Here is a 15,847-nt window from a genome sequence, read left to right as displayed (position 1 = left end):
TGGGCCTGTGAGATAAAGAGAATGGTGGTATTATCTATGTGATGGGAATGTTGGGAAAAGTGAAAGTTTGGGTGGATAGATCAGGAATCTTTCAGCTGTTGGTAGGTCTTCCTAAGAGATGTCCTGAAGGCAGGAAGAAATGTGGGATAGCAGAGAAAAAGAAAGGTCAGCGATATAGAAGTATATTTAGGATTCATTCAATCATTGATTAGACTGTAAGCCCATCAAAGGGCAGGGACTGTCTCTGTTACCGATTTGTACATTCCAAGAGCTTTAGTACAGTGCTCTGCACATAGTAAGCGCTCAATAAATACTATTGAATAAATGAATCATATTTACTGAGCACTTACTATGTGCAGAGCATTTTACTAAGCTCTTGAGTACAATATAAGAAAAAACAGACTCATTCCCTGCCCACAATGAGTTAACAGTCATGGAAGCAGCATGGTGTAGTGGATAGAGCATGGATCTGGGAGTCGAAGGACCTGGGTTCTGAGTTCAAGTGGCTCCACCACTTGTCTGTTGTATGATCTTGAGAAAGTCACTTAACTTTTCTGAGTTTCAATTACTTCATCTGCAAAATGGGGATTAAAACTGTGAGCCTTATGTGGGACAGATACTGTGTCCAATCCCATTATTTGTTTTGGGCAGGGAATGTGTCTTTTTTTTTTTATTGTACTTTCCCAAGCACTTAGTAAAGTGCTCAGCACACAGTAAGTACTCAATAAATATGAATCACTGACTGAAAACCCCATTGCTTAGAAAAGTGCCTGGCACATAGGAAATGCTTATCAGATACCACTATCATTATTTTTGTTATTAGTAATGGTAGTTGAAGTCCTGAGATTGAATGAGCTCTCATTGAGAATTGGTTGAAGATAGAGAATAAAAGGAACCTTAAACTGTATCTTGAGGGACACTCACAGTTATGGGGTTGGAGGCAGAGGAGGAGCCTACAAGGAACAGCCATGTGGTGGGTGAAACAGGAGAAGATGATGTCTGGGATAGCAAGGTTAGTTGGTGTTTTCAAGGGAATGGTGTGGATTTGGCAAAAAGGTGGACATTGGTGAATTTTGTTGAGGACATAGAGGGTCAGGGAGAGAAAGTACAGTGAAGCAATGGAAAAAGCCACTTTGTGCCATTGAGGAAGTGGAGGCAGAGTCTGTAAACAACTCATTTGAGGAATATGGAAAAAAATGGTAGGAAAGAGATAGGATAATAATTGGAAGGTGCTGTGGAATCATAATAGGTTTTGGGGTTTGTTTTAGGTTAGGAGAAATATGGGCATGTTTGGAAGCTATGGAGAAGAAACCATTGGAGAATGAACAGTTGAAGATGGTGGTCAGGAAGGAAAAAGAAAGGGGACAAGTATTTTAATAAGATATGAAAAATGGGCTGGAGCTAAATGTGGAGGGGGTATTTTGATAGGAAGCAAGAGATCTCATCTCAAGATACTGCTGGAAATGATGGGACATCAAAAATGGGACAGGAAAAAGGCAGAATTATGGAGGTGAAGGGGAAATTTAGGGGAGTTAATGACTGATGGTTTCAATTTTCTTGATGAAGTAGTCGGCAAAGTCATTATGAACAAGAAATAGGGGCGGAGTGAGGGACAGGAGTTCAAGGAGGAAGTTAAAATCTGGAACAGCTAAAAGTTAGATGTCTAAAAAGTTATTTTAGTGTCTGCTTCCTGTTTTTTTAAAGTTCCTTAGTAGATAATGTCTACTAATTCTATTGTATCCTCCCATTGATATTCTGCACACCGTGGTATTCAATATATACATATACTGATTAAAACTAGGGAATGAACTGCATTTATACCTTAGCTTACCTCATAGATTCATAGAGGAATTTCTTTGTAGGCATTAAACAACCCATTATGTAGAAAGTAGAAAAGACCTAGTTTGGTTACTGGCAAAATAATCAGTAGATATAAAGTACTAGATTTTAGAAAAAGTTTAAGCTTATGGCATGAAAACCACTGATTAGAGTGCTTGTTATATTAAATTCCAATGATAATATAATGTAGGGAAATAAATTTCCTCTTAATAAACATAATCTTTTAAGTAAACTTATATCAGTCATCCCCTTCTTGATTTCCTGTACATTTTTAATTCAGGAAATTATTCCAGCACTTCAGTAGACCAACATTTGAAGCACAAAACCAGCATAAAAGTAACACAAACAAGTGGCAAACATAATGAACCCTGAAAAAAATATCAAACATATTAGAGCCCTGCAGTTAGGCATGACAGGTAAGTATTGCTTGCGCTTCACAGACCCCAGTAAATCAAAACAATGGGGCTGATGGCATGGTATAATTGTCTCTGATATGCTGCAGTGAGTGTTATTTATGGTTGTTTATAAAATACGCTGTCAGGATGGCAGGCTGCCTAGGACCTTAGTATTATTTATGGATTTCCTTGTCTTCATGTGCCTTTTGGTGTGCAAAATTTTAAAAAAAAAGCAAAACAGAACAAAAGAAAATGCTCTGGATTTTTTAAAAGCCACAAAAAAAATGCAGATTTTCTCTAAAGTAATAAGTGTAGCTGTGTGATCTGAACTTTAAGTAGTCTTAGAATCCTCATTCAGTATATTCCACTATCTACTATAACTAAAGTAATGGAAGTACAGCAACATGATTCCCTGCTTTTAATGCTTTAAATAAATTAGAGTATTGAAAATTATTTGATACCAAATTTTTTTTTTGCAATTAACTCTTCTGTTAGCAATTCAACGTGGTAATGAGGTAGATTGAATTGTTTGATTTGGAACACAAAATCCTACATGTTGGGAAGCCAGCCAATTACTGACACTTGAAATAAAAACAGTAAATTATCTTGATCGTTGTAGCCTGGAAAAATATAAATAACTGTAGACTTGAAGTAAAACCTGAGGAGGCAGAGAAAAATTTTAGTAATTTATTCATAAATCCTTTTGTCCATATTTCCACTGTTTGACAATTTCAATCGGGCTTCAATTAAGGTTATTTACAACAGTAAGTGAGAGAGCAAATACGGAGATTAGCTTTTTGCTAATGGTTGTGTTCACTGTATCCTTTGCAAATAGAAGAATGCATCTTCAAATTTCTTCCATTCACACTGAAAAAAATCATTTCCAGAATTGTAACTGAGGTAAATGATCCCAAGTAAAATCAAAGCTGACTGCAGCTTTCATCCTTCATGCAGGCCACATCATAGAGAAACTTTGATTAAGTCTTCACATATTTCCTAAACCTTTTTAAAATTCCATAAATCTGCACATTAACTATTCCCCTGAAACTAACACATTGAAATGAAAAATAAGGCAAGTAAGAGCTTGAAAGTGGATATGGAAAGTCTATCGCTCAACATTTCATATTTTGGGGCCTTAATTGTGGCTCTGGGCCACTCTAAGACCATGCAAACAATGTGATCATGCACAAAGTCCAGCGGTATTTATCACCCAGCCATGGACAACAGAAAAGTACACATGAATCCAAGGAGGCTTAGTTATTTGACTTAGAAACCTGTCCGTAGATCTGGAAAGGCATGGGGGTGACTGCTCACAAAATGAGCACAGTGGCTTTGCAAATCTGCAGTTGGAACTTAAACCATATACCACTGGACATGAGGTCTCTCCTAGTTCTTCCCCCTCTGGACTGTAAGCTCCTTGTGGGCAGGCAACATGTCTATCAATTCTGCTATATATCCCCCCAAGCATTAAAATGTTCCATACAAAGTAAGTGCTTCAATAAATACAATTGATTGATTGCTCTCTTTCCATAGCATTTGTCTCTCTGGCACTCTATGATCACCATCTGTCTTCCCTCAATGCATCTGATACAGTGTAATTTCCTAATTCTTTCCAGCCCACTGATGTTCTGAGATCTCCACTCTGGGGTTTTACCTTTTCCCTAACCCTAATCTAGTACCAACACCCATGAGTTGGGTCTCCAAGACAAATAGCATTGTGGAATCTTATTCCCCTCAAACTATGCTACAAGGTTAGCCTCAAGCCCAGAGTTCCCAAGAAGCATTTTCTAAAAGAGATCAGCTTATACTAGCAAGTTTCCTTAAGTATGGTGACTTAATAGTCTGTACTTTTCAGGCTTTGCTTATAATAGTTCTAAAATACAATTGTTTGATATGCTGGAAGTTCTTTTTTTCTCTCACTATACACATCAGAGACCTTCACCATCAGCCCATTTCAAGATGCCTTTAAAATAAATTATATCAACATGCTATTCACCTACAAAACCTCAGCTTATGAAAGGGAAAAAACTAAATGTTAATAGTGAAAGCTTTCTTGTTCTTTATTCTAAAGTCATTACTGATGAATTTATTATGGGTATTTTTCTCAGCAGGATTCTTCTTTCATTTGTAAACTCAAATAAATGCAGCATACTAAATTAGTTAAAAAGGATGGGAAGGTCTTGACAACAATCAGCAATATACAGGAGTGTATACACATGAAGAATATAACTAGGCTGCCAAATAGAATCAGAGACTCCCCCCGAACAAAGATGTTGTATCAAAGACAGGTTTCTTTTGTGCTGCGCTGTAAACAAACTGCTCGAGTACTAGTCAGTCATCATTAAAGCATTATGATATTTTAATAAGGTACAATGAACGCTTTTGTAAGTAAAAACATTTTCAGGACATGTTGTATAATTTATTATTTTCAGAAAAACGGATTAATTTTGGAGTCCTTTCTTTCTTGACAAATTAGTCATGTTGGAACATGAGTTTCATCAAAATGAGCATACAGTTGAAAGGATTCTTAAATCCAAGAATATTTGTCAGCCAAGACTCAATTTTCAACTTAAATCTCCAGTCCAACAGTTTGTACACTCAGACATGGGCTGAAACCGAGTCATGGCACTTTTTCACCCTTACTTCTCTTGAGACTTCTGATTTCAAAGGAAAGCATTTGGAGTTTTTTCTTGGACATTTATACATATGTCAGGTGCTGCTGGGTCGGGGCTGTTTCTGTGGAGAGATAGTCAGTCAGTAGTATTTGTTGAGTACTCACTGTGTGCAGAGAACTGTATAAAGTGCTTGGGAGAGTACAATATAACAATAAAGAGGACTATTCCCTGCCCAAAACTACAAGGGATCTACAAGTGGCAAGCCTATTGATGTGGGTCAGGCCAGGTTGGGGCTTGTGATAGGACTCACTGAGGTAGGCTACTGTTATTACTATCATTATTATTGATAATAATAATACTAATCAAATTTATTGAGTGCTTACTGTGTGCAAAGCACTGTACTAAGCATTTGGGAGAGAACAATATAATATGAAACACATTCCTTGCCCACAGTGAGCTCACAATCTAGAGGGGGAGACAGACATTAATACAAATAAATAGGTAAAAAATACATATATTACATGATAAACACAGAATAATACATAATGCCATGGGTAAGGGAGGGAGGATGAATGAAGGAGCAAGTACGAGCAGCACAGAAGGAAGTGGGAGAAGAGGAGAGGAGGGATCAGTCAGGGAAAGCTTCCTGGAGGAGATGTGCCTTTAATAAGGCTTTGAAGTAGGGGAGAGCAATCATCCATCTGATATGATTCATTCATTCATTCATTCATTCAATAGCATTTATTGAGTGCTTAATATGTGCAGAGCACTGTACTAAGTGCTTGGAATATACTATTCAGCAACAGATAGAGACAATCCCTGCCAAATGATGGGAATGATGAGGGAAGGTTTTCCAGGCAGGGGTAGGATGTGGACAAGAGGTTGGTGATGAGATAAATGTGGTTGAGGTACAGTGAGAGGAATGAAGTCTGTGAGCTGGATTGTAGTAAAAGAGTAATGAAGAGAGGTGGGAAGGGTCAAAATGGTTGAGTGTTTTAAAGCTAATGGTGAGGAGTTTTTGCTTGATGCAGAGATGGATGGGCAACGCCTGGAGTTTCTTGAAGAGTGGGGAAACATGGTCTGAATGTTTTTGAAGGAAAAGGTTTTGGGAAGCAGAGTGGAGTATGGACTGGCATGGAAACCGACAGGAGGCAGCCAGGTCAGCAAGGGGGCTATTACAATATTCAAGGTGGGATAAGTGTTTGTATTAATGTGGTAGCAGTTTGAAGGGAGAGGAAGGGGCTGGTTTACCCTGTGACCATCTGGGGGGGGGGGGTCTCTGATCCTTCTATCCAACTATAATTAGAGAGGAAGGTGATCCAAAGTTTTCTAATGTTCCATGTTATCTTCATGTGGAATGTGCAGGGGTTAACTACAGTTAGGAGATTTCCAGTTCTCCTCCATGAAGTAAAATAACAGCATCTCAATATAAAAACAGCGTGGCTCAGTGGAAAGAGCACGGGATTTGTGGTCAGAGGTCATGAGTTTGAATCCTAGCTCTGCCACTTAAAATGTGACTGTGGGCAAGTCACTTAACTTATCTGAGCCTCAGTTACCTCATCTGTAAAATGGGGATTAAGACTGTGAGCCCCACGTGGGACAACCTGATTCCACTGTGTCTACCCCAGTGCTTAGAACAGTGCTCTGCACATAGTAAGCGCTTAACAAATACCAACATTATTATTATTATTATTATCCCAGGACAATCACTTCCATTAATCAGTGATATTTATTGAATGCTTACTGTCTACGGGTCTCTGCACTAAGCACTTGGGAAAGGAAAATATAATTATACTGTATGTACAAACATACTGTAGCCAGCACCACTATCCTTGCTGTCTCCCAAGCCAGTAACCTTGGCATTATCATCAATTTCTCTCACTCATTCAACCCATATGTTCAATTTATCACTAAGTCCTGTCAATTCAACTTTCATACCATTGTTAATCTGCCCTTTGCATGGCTTACTATAAAGAGCACGGGCTTGGGAGTCAGAGGTCATGGCTTCTAATCCCAGCTCCGCCATTTGTCACCTGTGTGACCTTGGGCAAGTCACTTCATTTCCTTGTGCCTCAGTTACCTCATCTGTAAAATGGGAACAAAGACTGTGAGCCCTACGTGGGACAACCTGATGACCTTGTTTCTACTCCAGCACTTAGAACAGTGCTTGGCAAATAGTGAGCACTTAACAAATACCAACTTGCTATTATTATTACTCCCACCCAAACTGCTACCATTTTCATCCAGATACTTATTGTATCCCACCTCCTTGCTGACCTCCCATCTCTTTCTACCCTAATCCATACTTCACTCTGCTGTTCACAGCATTTCCTACAAAATCATTCAGTCCATATTCATCCACTTTTAAAGAACTTCCAGTGATGCCCATTCACCTCTGACTCAAAAAGGAACTCCTTAACCATTAGCTTTAAAGTACTCAATCATCTTGCCCCCTCCTAGCTTACCTTCTTGCTTTCCTACTACTGCCCAGCCCACACACTTTGCTCCTCAAGTGCCAGCCTATTCACTGTGCCTTGATCTCATATATCTCACTGCTGACCGCTCACTCATTTCCTGCCTCTGGCCTTGAAAACTCTCCCTTGCCATATCTGACAGGTGATGACTTTCCCCACTTTTAAAGCCACGATTGAAAGCATATCTCCTCCAAGAGGTCATCTCCGACTAAGCCCTTATTTCCTCTTCTCCCTCTCCATCTGCATAATCCCTACACTTGTATTTGCACCTCTTACTCACCTCTTCCTCAGCCCCACAGCTCTTAGGCACATATTCGCAATTTATTAATATTAATGTGTGTCTCTCCCTCTAGATGGTAAATTCACTGTGGGCAGGAAACATCTACCAACTCTGTTATACCGTATACTCCCAGTGTACTCTCTTAGTACAGTTCTCTGCTCATGGTAAGTGCTCAAAAATGCTATTGATTGATTGAATAATGATGGTATTTGTTAAGTGCTATGTGCCAAGCACTGTTCTAAATGAGATGGTAAATATGATTCCTGATCACGAGAAGCACACAGTCTAGAAAGGAAGACAGACATTACAACAAATTTCATATGGGGAATGGTAGAGTACAAGAAATGTGCATAAATGCTGGTGGGGCTGGAGCTGAGGGAAGAATCCAAGTGCTTAAAGGCTATACACCCAAAAGCATAGGTGACAGAGAGGATGTGAATATAGTGTCCTTGGTTCCAAAGCTTTTTAGCTTAGGGAGGAATGCACCATGTCCCACACTTAGGAACTCATTCTACTCAAAGTTTCCTAAGTTAGGTTTCACATGTCCTGAGTGACACCATTTAATACAAGAGGGATGTACATTTTTTTTTTCTGGTTCTAAGCCTGTATATTTTTCTGTTTGTAAGTTTCTTGAGTGCTTTTCCCTTTCCAATCTAAGATTCACACATTTCATACTTCTCTTTTTTGTCATTTTAATTTTTCCTATATTCAGCTTGAATTGTAATGTCAATGTTATGATAAATCCCAGAAACCTAATTATTACTCTTCTGAATAATTAGGTCACAGACTATGGTTCTATATTTATCTCTGGTACCTTTCTCAATCAATTCCTCAAGTATTGCAATAGAACTAATTCTTTCAGAGTGTTTTCCAAGTGATACTTATTAAGAGACCAGCAACAGTTCGCTGAACTAGGAATAATGATCCACACTTCTTCATCTGAGTGAGGCAAATTTAGGGAACTGGGAAAGGTACAGTTTCCCATAGTTTTTTGCCAAATTCCAAATTTGTCTTGTGAAGATTTTCCCTCTTGGACTAGTTTCTTCCTGGGGATTTTCCTTGATTGCTCCTTGGGGAAACTTAGAAGTTCAGTTTCAAGTTTTACAAACAAGAAAAATGTAAGTCTTCTACCCCAAGCTTCTTTCATGGAATTCAATCAATAAATCAACTGTAATTATTGAGTGCTTACTGTGAACAGAGCACTGTACTAAGTCTTTGGGAGAGTTCAATATAACAGAGTTAGTAGACACATTCCCTGCCCACAATGAGCTTACAGTGTAGGAGGGATACAGGTATTAACATAAATTTAAATAATTGCAAATATGTCATAACTATTGTTGGTTGAGGAACAGGTGAATAAATGGTGCAAACCTAAGCACACTGGGTGACAGAGACAGAAGGGAGTGAGAAGAAAAAAAAATCAAAGTTTGGTCAGAAAAGGCCCCTTGGCGAAGATGTGCTTTTAATAAGACTTGAAGGTAGGAGAAGAAGAGGAAAAGTGTTTCAGGCCAGAAACAGGATGTGAACAGTGAGATAGATGAGATCAAGGTACAGCAAATTGGTTGGCATTAGAGGAGTGAAGTTGGTAGTTTGGTTTGTATTAGGAAATCAGCAGGATAAGGTAGAAGGGGGTGAGGTGATTGAATTCTTTAAAGCTTTAAGGAGGTTCTGTTTGATGTGGAGGTGGATGGGCAATGAGTGAAGATTCTTGAGAAGTGGGGAAACATTGAATGGTTTTGTAGAAAAGTGATGCGAGCAGCAGAGTGAAGTATCTACTGGAGAAACGGGAGGCAGGAAAGTCAGCAAGGAGGCTGATGCAGTAACCAAAGGTGGGAGAGGGTAAGTGCTTTGATTAATGTGATAGCTGTTTGGATGGAGAGGAAAGGCATCCTTCGACATTGTTGTCAAGGATGAACCAACAGGATTTAGAGACAGATTGAATATGTGGGTGGATTGAGAGAAATGAGCTGAGGATAATGCCAAAGATATGGCATTATCACTGCCCCCAAGGATATTGGAGTGACAGTCACTTCTTCCCAAGCAATTTGTCAGGAATCTTTTTAGGCATGATTTGTTCCTGTCACTGTGCTATATTTTATAGTGCTGTGATGATTTTAAGAACTGCTTCATAATCGTTGTATATATCATACAATATCTTGCATGTCTTCCTGGGGATGGTGGCTGTTTTTAGAGCACAGTTGCCTTTATGGATCAGCTCTTTTGTAGGATGGCTTCAGGACATTCAGTGAAGCTGAAGTCTGGAAATAATTCACCATAGGATCAGAATCAAATTGTTATGCTAGATTCAGGATTTCTTATGGAATCCATATGGACCTGGCTGCAGAGAATATGTTTGAAGAAGATTGAGCACATGGCAGTGGCCTCCATTTTTCCATTGGTGATAAGGAACAGATCAGACAAGACCCTTCAATTCTGCTGTTGATAGAAATGTCATTATGAAGTAATCCATCATAAGGTCTTAATAAACTATTATTGTTTCCAAACAGGTTTAGTTATTGCCAGAGTCCAGGCCTACTGTTGGTGTCAAACAATTAACTGAGTATCGTAGAAAGGCCTGGATGTTGTTTTCTTTTCTTCTCCATACCTAAATGTGCAGCATCTGTGGAGGTGTGTGTCTACATAGCATAGAATATTTGTGATTGTAAATGTACGGGTACATATGTGTGTATATATTTGTAGTTGTATATATTCAGTTACGTAATAAGAGTTCTAAGTAAAAATGGTCCCCATCCTCTATGAGTTCCTATAGTACTCTTGTATGCTGTGGTAGGATATATATTCTTAATAGCAAAAAGAAAAGGAAATAAAAGGAGGAATAATGGATAAAAAATGGTCAATGGAGTCCCTTACCCACAGTTTTCAGTTTAAATTCAGGATGTTTTCAGCAGAAAATATTCTTATGCAAAATTAAAGATACAAAAAGGCACAACCTAAGCACAGTGGTTTAGTATTAACTGAAGTTGACAGAGGAAACAACAACAGAAAGAACTGTTCCTTGTACAACAATCATGAAAGGAGTAGCCCTTCTTGACCAAGACTTTATAGAGACACTTTTGGAGCACACTTAAAGGAAAACTGAATAAATATTGCAAAATTCACCTAATTCCTAGTGACGATAATATCTCAGAGAAGGGAGGGCTTTCGTCAAAATCTAGTATGTATCATTTTACAGCCCATTAGATGGAGACTTGTTCATAGAAAATAATTTCCATTAACTGGTGACTTTGTGCAAGCATTTTGATCGACAGAATAATCTGCTGTCCTTGTCTTCTGCCCCTTTCCTCTGCCCACCCAACAGATTATGGAAAGGCCACTGTAAATAGTAGTGGGATGAAGGGGACAGGTTTCAAGGGCATAAAGAACTGTATTGCAATGTCAAATATGCTAATGTAAAGGTTCCAGGTCAAGCCTAAAAGGAGAACTACCCGAAGACCATAAATCTGTATAGAAAAAAATGTCATTAAAAACTGCACCTATGCCATGAAAATGTCACCTTACCAACAACACTGTCAGCAAATTAAGGTCCCAAGTGGGTGTAAAGGCCAAAAACAAGACAGACTACTGGAAGTTGCTTCCATTTATAAACAATCTAAAGGACATACCTATCTATTTAGGAATTCCTACAATTTCTGATGATAGATAACTTAAAATGTGTTATTCTCATTAAAAGGATTTATGATAGCTAAAATACAAATTAGTTACTTTACTGCAAAATTTTCACATGCCAGCTAATATTCTTTTTAAATCACTTTCATATAAGGGGTAATGATAATTAAGAACATTCCGAGCTGCAAGACATATATTACATCAATAAAGTCAGTATTTTTATTTTTAGGTAAGCACTCTAGCTTAATTTGTTAATCATTTTTTCCAAGTAAACATTCAGAAGTGCAATTAGTGAAAAAAAGATCCTTTTTTCCTAGGTAGCACTAGAACTTTATAACCTGTGCAAAAACATGCTTGTCAACTGTAGGTGAAAACTTGAACTCTTCTCATACTCTTTCTTAGTGACTCAATCGCATCCCACAACCTCCTGCTAGCTTCATGGCTCTCTGGCTGTTAGTCATTTCCCTTACCTAGCTATCTGAGGTCTGTCATCATCACTGTCATTGTCATCATCCTAAACAAAAGATCTATTAATCACTTTATATTATAGAACACTGTACTAGGGTGCTTTAGATAAAGAATCAATCAATCAATCAATTGTATTTGTTGTGCATCTACTGTGTGCAGAATGCTGTACTAAGTGTTTGGGAGAATACAGTATAACAGAGTTGATAGACACAGTCCCTGACCACATTGAGCATCAGCAGAAAGAAGAAAAGTTTCCTCCATTCAAGGATTTTGGCTGCAACAGCGCAGTCTCAAAAAATCGTTTGATGCCGTATGGCTCATAGCAGCTGATGCTAAAACTGTTATCACTCAATCAATCAGGGTATTTATTAGCAATTATTGTGTGCAGAACACTCTACTTAGTGATTGGGAAAGTACAATAGAGTAAGTAGACAAAATTTCTCAGTGGGCTCTTATACTGGGTCTTCGCATACAAAATTTGGTTGTTTTTTTGTCTCTGTGTGGGTGTTTGTGTGTGTGTTTTATTAGATTTGTTAAGCATTTAGTATATGCCAGGCACTATACTAAGTGCTGGGATAGACACAAGATGATCAGGTTGGGCACACTACATGTCCCACATGGGGCTCACAGCCTTAATCCACATTTTGCACATGAGGTAGCTGAGGCATAGAGAAGTAAAGTGACTTAACAAACCAACGTCACAGAGCAGAAAAGGGGCAGAGCTGGAATTAGAACTCAGGTCTTCTGACTCCCAGGCCCATGCTTTTTCTATGGGCTATGATGCCTCTCACAAACGTTCTGTGGTTTGATATTCTTTAGACCCTCTAGACTGTAAGCATTGTGGGCAGGAAATGTCAGCATTCATATCATCTAACATATGGTTACATGAAGTAACACTGGCATCACTGTGTTAGGTTGGATTTAAAGCACAGTGTGATACTCGGGAAGGCTAATAAACTGTGTTCTTCAGAACCAATCCCAAATCACCATCCTATGTTTCGCCAGGAATGGAAAGCAGTGTTTTCTCACAAGTAAAATCCTTATTAAGAACAGAAATAAAATGAAAGTACTGAACCCAAAATAACTCTGGAGGAATACCTCTAAGCAGTGAGATTATTGTACTTCATAGAAAGGTATCCACTAAGACACATCTGTTTCAGAAGAATGTCAAGAGATTAATTGATAACTGTATAACACTTGGGAAACTGAAAACTCGGTATAATAGATTGGGAACATCAATAATAAGTTATTTCCTGATTTTTCTGACCTTCAATTTCTGCTTCACCTCTTCTGCAGATGCAAAGTTTCTATAAGGACTTTAATCAATAGTGAACTCTTAAATATCTCACTAGAGCATAGATGAATTAGAAAAAAAATAGACCTATTTGCCTACTGCTATAGAAATTTCAGAGAAATAAAATTGAGAGCTGGTTGAGCTCTTAAAATTATGTGATTGGTTAAAATGATTTACTTAAACACCTAAAGTAATTTATATTCAATGTAAAATGACCTTTGGGTAAAAGTCTTTCACCTGCTGAGTGAAAATAAATTAAACTCTCTTTTCCCCTTTCTAATTGATGGGAGTCCAGCAGCTTAGCAATACAATTGACCTAAAAATCTACATTCCACCATCTATGAAGAGTTCACCATTTGCTTCTGCTAAAGAATTAGTCTATACAATTGAAGACCTGCTGTTAAATATTTGAATATTTTAAAAACTGTTCTGATGTCCTATATTCACCTATGGCATAATCTTGTATATACAAATAAACCAGATAAATGAGACTTGGATTATTCAAACATATTTTATATGCTTAAAATACCTGTATGATTGAGGATAAAATACTTTTTGTACCTTATCATTTGTATGCTAAGACAGACAGTATATGGATAGCTTGAATATTTAGACAAAGCCTTTATTAAGCATCTTCATAATATCCATCTCTTAATCTAACAGCCAGATGCTAATTAATACATTTTGTTTAACATGGGTCATGTCAAGATAGAGTTAAACAGCTAATGGATGTTTAAAGCTGATTTTCAAACCATGCTTTAATAGAAAATATCTATAATTTAACTTATTATTATTATTGTATTTGTTAAGCACTTACTATTTGCCAAGCACTGTTCTAAGCACTGGGGTAGATACAAGGTAATCAGGTTGTCCCATGTGGGGTTCACAGTCTTAATTCCCATTTTACAGATGAGGTAACTGAGTCACAGAGAAGTTAAGTGACTTACCCAAAGTCACACAGCTGATAAGTGGCAGAGCCGGGATAGAACATATGACCTCTGACTCCCAAGTTCATGTTCTTTCCAATTAGCCAATCTACTTCTCAATGTTTACCCAGTGATCAATTAAGGATCTCCTATTAGTACATCCACTTCTCAGGATCACACCTGGAGAGTTTCCAGTACTCTACCAGTCTTGGCTATGGGAGGGAGAGTCAAGCAGAGGCATAACCATTCCATTCCTAGCTTGAGCAGTGACTAGCAAGTGGAAGACAATTTGCTAGAAGTCAAAACTCACCCATTCTAGGCAGCAATGGCATGGTAGAGAGTCGAGGGCGGAGAGTCAAGTTTACGGCGTGGAAGGTGACATTGGTAATCCATTTCTGTATTTTTACCAAGAAAACTCTATGGCTACACTACCAGAATGATTGCAGATGGAGAGCAGGGAGTTCTGGGAGAGACGTGTCCTATGGTGTTGCTTGGTGTTGAGTTAAGAAATGACTCGATGGCATAAGACAAAATTAATACATCTGCTGAAAACTTCAGCAGTATAGGACTAAAATAAATAGCTGTGGTCCTGGTGACCAGCTGTATAACTATGGGATTTCATCAATTAATCCATGAATGGTATTTATTGAGTGCTTACTGGGTGAAGAGCACTATACTAAGGACTTAGGAAAGTACAAGCATTTTTTTGAATGCCTTAGTTGCCTGGCTATCTCCCCATTGACAGCTAAGTTGTGCAGACAGTGGTCATGCATCCTGCCCTTTATCACTTTTCTCTTCAATATACTCACTCAGTGTTGTATTGATGCCATCTGATACTGTCCTGTGTCCACCTGTGCTGGCTATGGTAAAGTGGAATATGACTGGGAGGAGTAGAGCATCTGATTCCTGGGCAGAATTGAGATGGAAAAAGGGGCTCTTGGCTATAAAAATTTTATCTTCACTGGTCAATGACTGCTGACAAGATTTAGGGGAATGTTTAACTGCTTTGCATGTGGGGTGTGAAACAGAGTTTTGTTCAGAAAATTATTTTTCAAAAAATACAATCATAGACTACTCAGAAAACAGACATGAGAAATTCCATATCTGACCAGGCAAGTGGTCAAAAGATCCCAGTATTCTGTGTCCAACACTGGCAGTAAAAGACATTTGAGGAGTGAAGTGTGCTGGTTGCTCTCACTGGGATCCAATTATATGGTGACGGAGTAACTTTCTAAAATCTTTAGATTTTCCCTCTTATGACTCACTTATTTTTTTTTTAGAACTATTGTTATTTTCTGTTTCCCTAATATCTTATGAAGCTATCTCTCTATACAGTAGAGAGTTGTTGGGTTGTTTCAATTCTTCATCAAAATCCTCCTTGAACGAACATTAAGACATTCCCCAAAGGGAGGTAACGTGGTCTAGTGGATAGACCACAAAACTGGGAGTAAGGGGATGCAGGTTATAGTCTCAGCACTGCCACTGTCCGGCTGTGAGATCTTGGGAAGGTCATCTAACCTCTCTGAACCTCAGTTTAGCCATCTACAAATAAGGATAAGATCTATGTTTTCCCTACCTCTTAAGTTATGAGTGCTGTGTGGGACAAGGGGTATCATCTGATTATCTTATATAATAACAATAATAATGTTGGTATTTGTTACTATGTCCCAAGCACTGTTCTAAGTGCTGGGGTAGATACAAGGTAATCAGATTGTCCCATCAGGGGCTCACAGACCTAATCCCCATTTTACAGATGAAGTAACAGGCACAGAGAAGTTAAGTGACTTGCCCAAGGTCACACAGCTGATAAGTGTTGGAGCTGGGAGTAGAACCCATGACCTCTGACTCCCAAACCCGTGCTCTTTCCACTAAGCCATGCAGCTTCCATCTCAGTGCTTAGCACATTATATGGGCTTAAGAAATATAATT

The 15,847-nt window shown here is 38.4% G+C and overlaps 1 non-coding gene across 1 annotated transcript; it reads left to right on the top strand.

Annotated features, from left to right (window-relative positions):
* Positions 1–14,080: 14,080 nt before the first annotated feature.
* LOC114811566 lies at positions 14,081–14,218 on the top strand. Its single transcript, XR_003759263.1, has one exon. It is a non-coding gene; the product is annotated as a small nucleolar RNA SNORA7 (small nucleolar RNA).
* The last annotated feature ends 1,629 nt before the right edge of the window (positions 14,219–15,847 follow it).

This window comes from Ornithorhynchus anatinus, chromosome 4 (genome assembly GCF_004115215.2).
Source record: "Ornithorhynchus anatinus isolate Pmale09 chromosome 4, mOrnAna1.pri.v4, whole genome shotgun sequence".
In the NCBI taxonomy this organism is placed as follows: domain Eukaryota; kingdom Metazoa; phylum Chordata; class Mammalia; order Monotremata; family Ornithorhynchidae; genus Ornithorhynchus; species Ornithorhynchus anatinus.
Note: the sequence above shows the minus strand (reverse complement) of the source record. Positions and strands in the feature narration are given on the sequence as shown.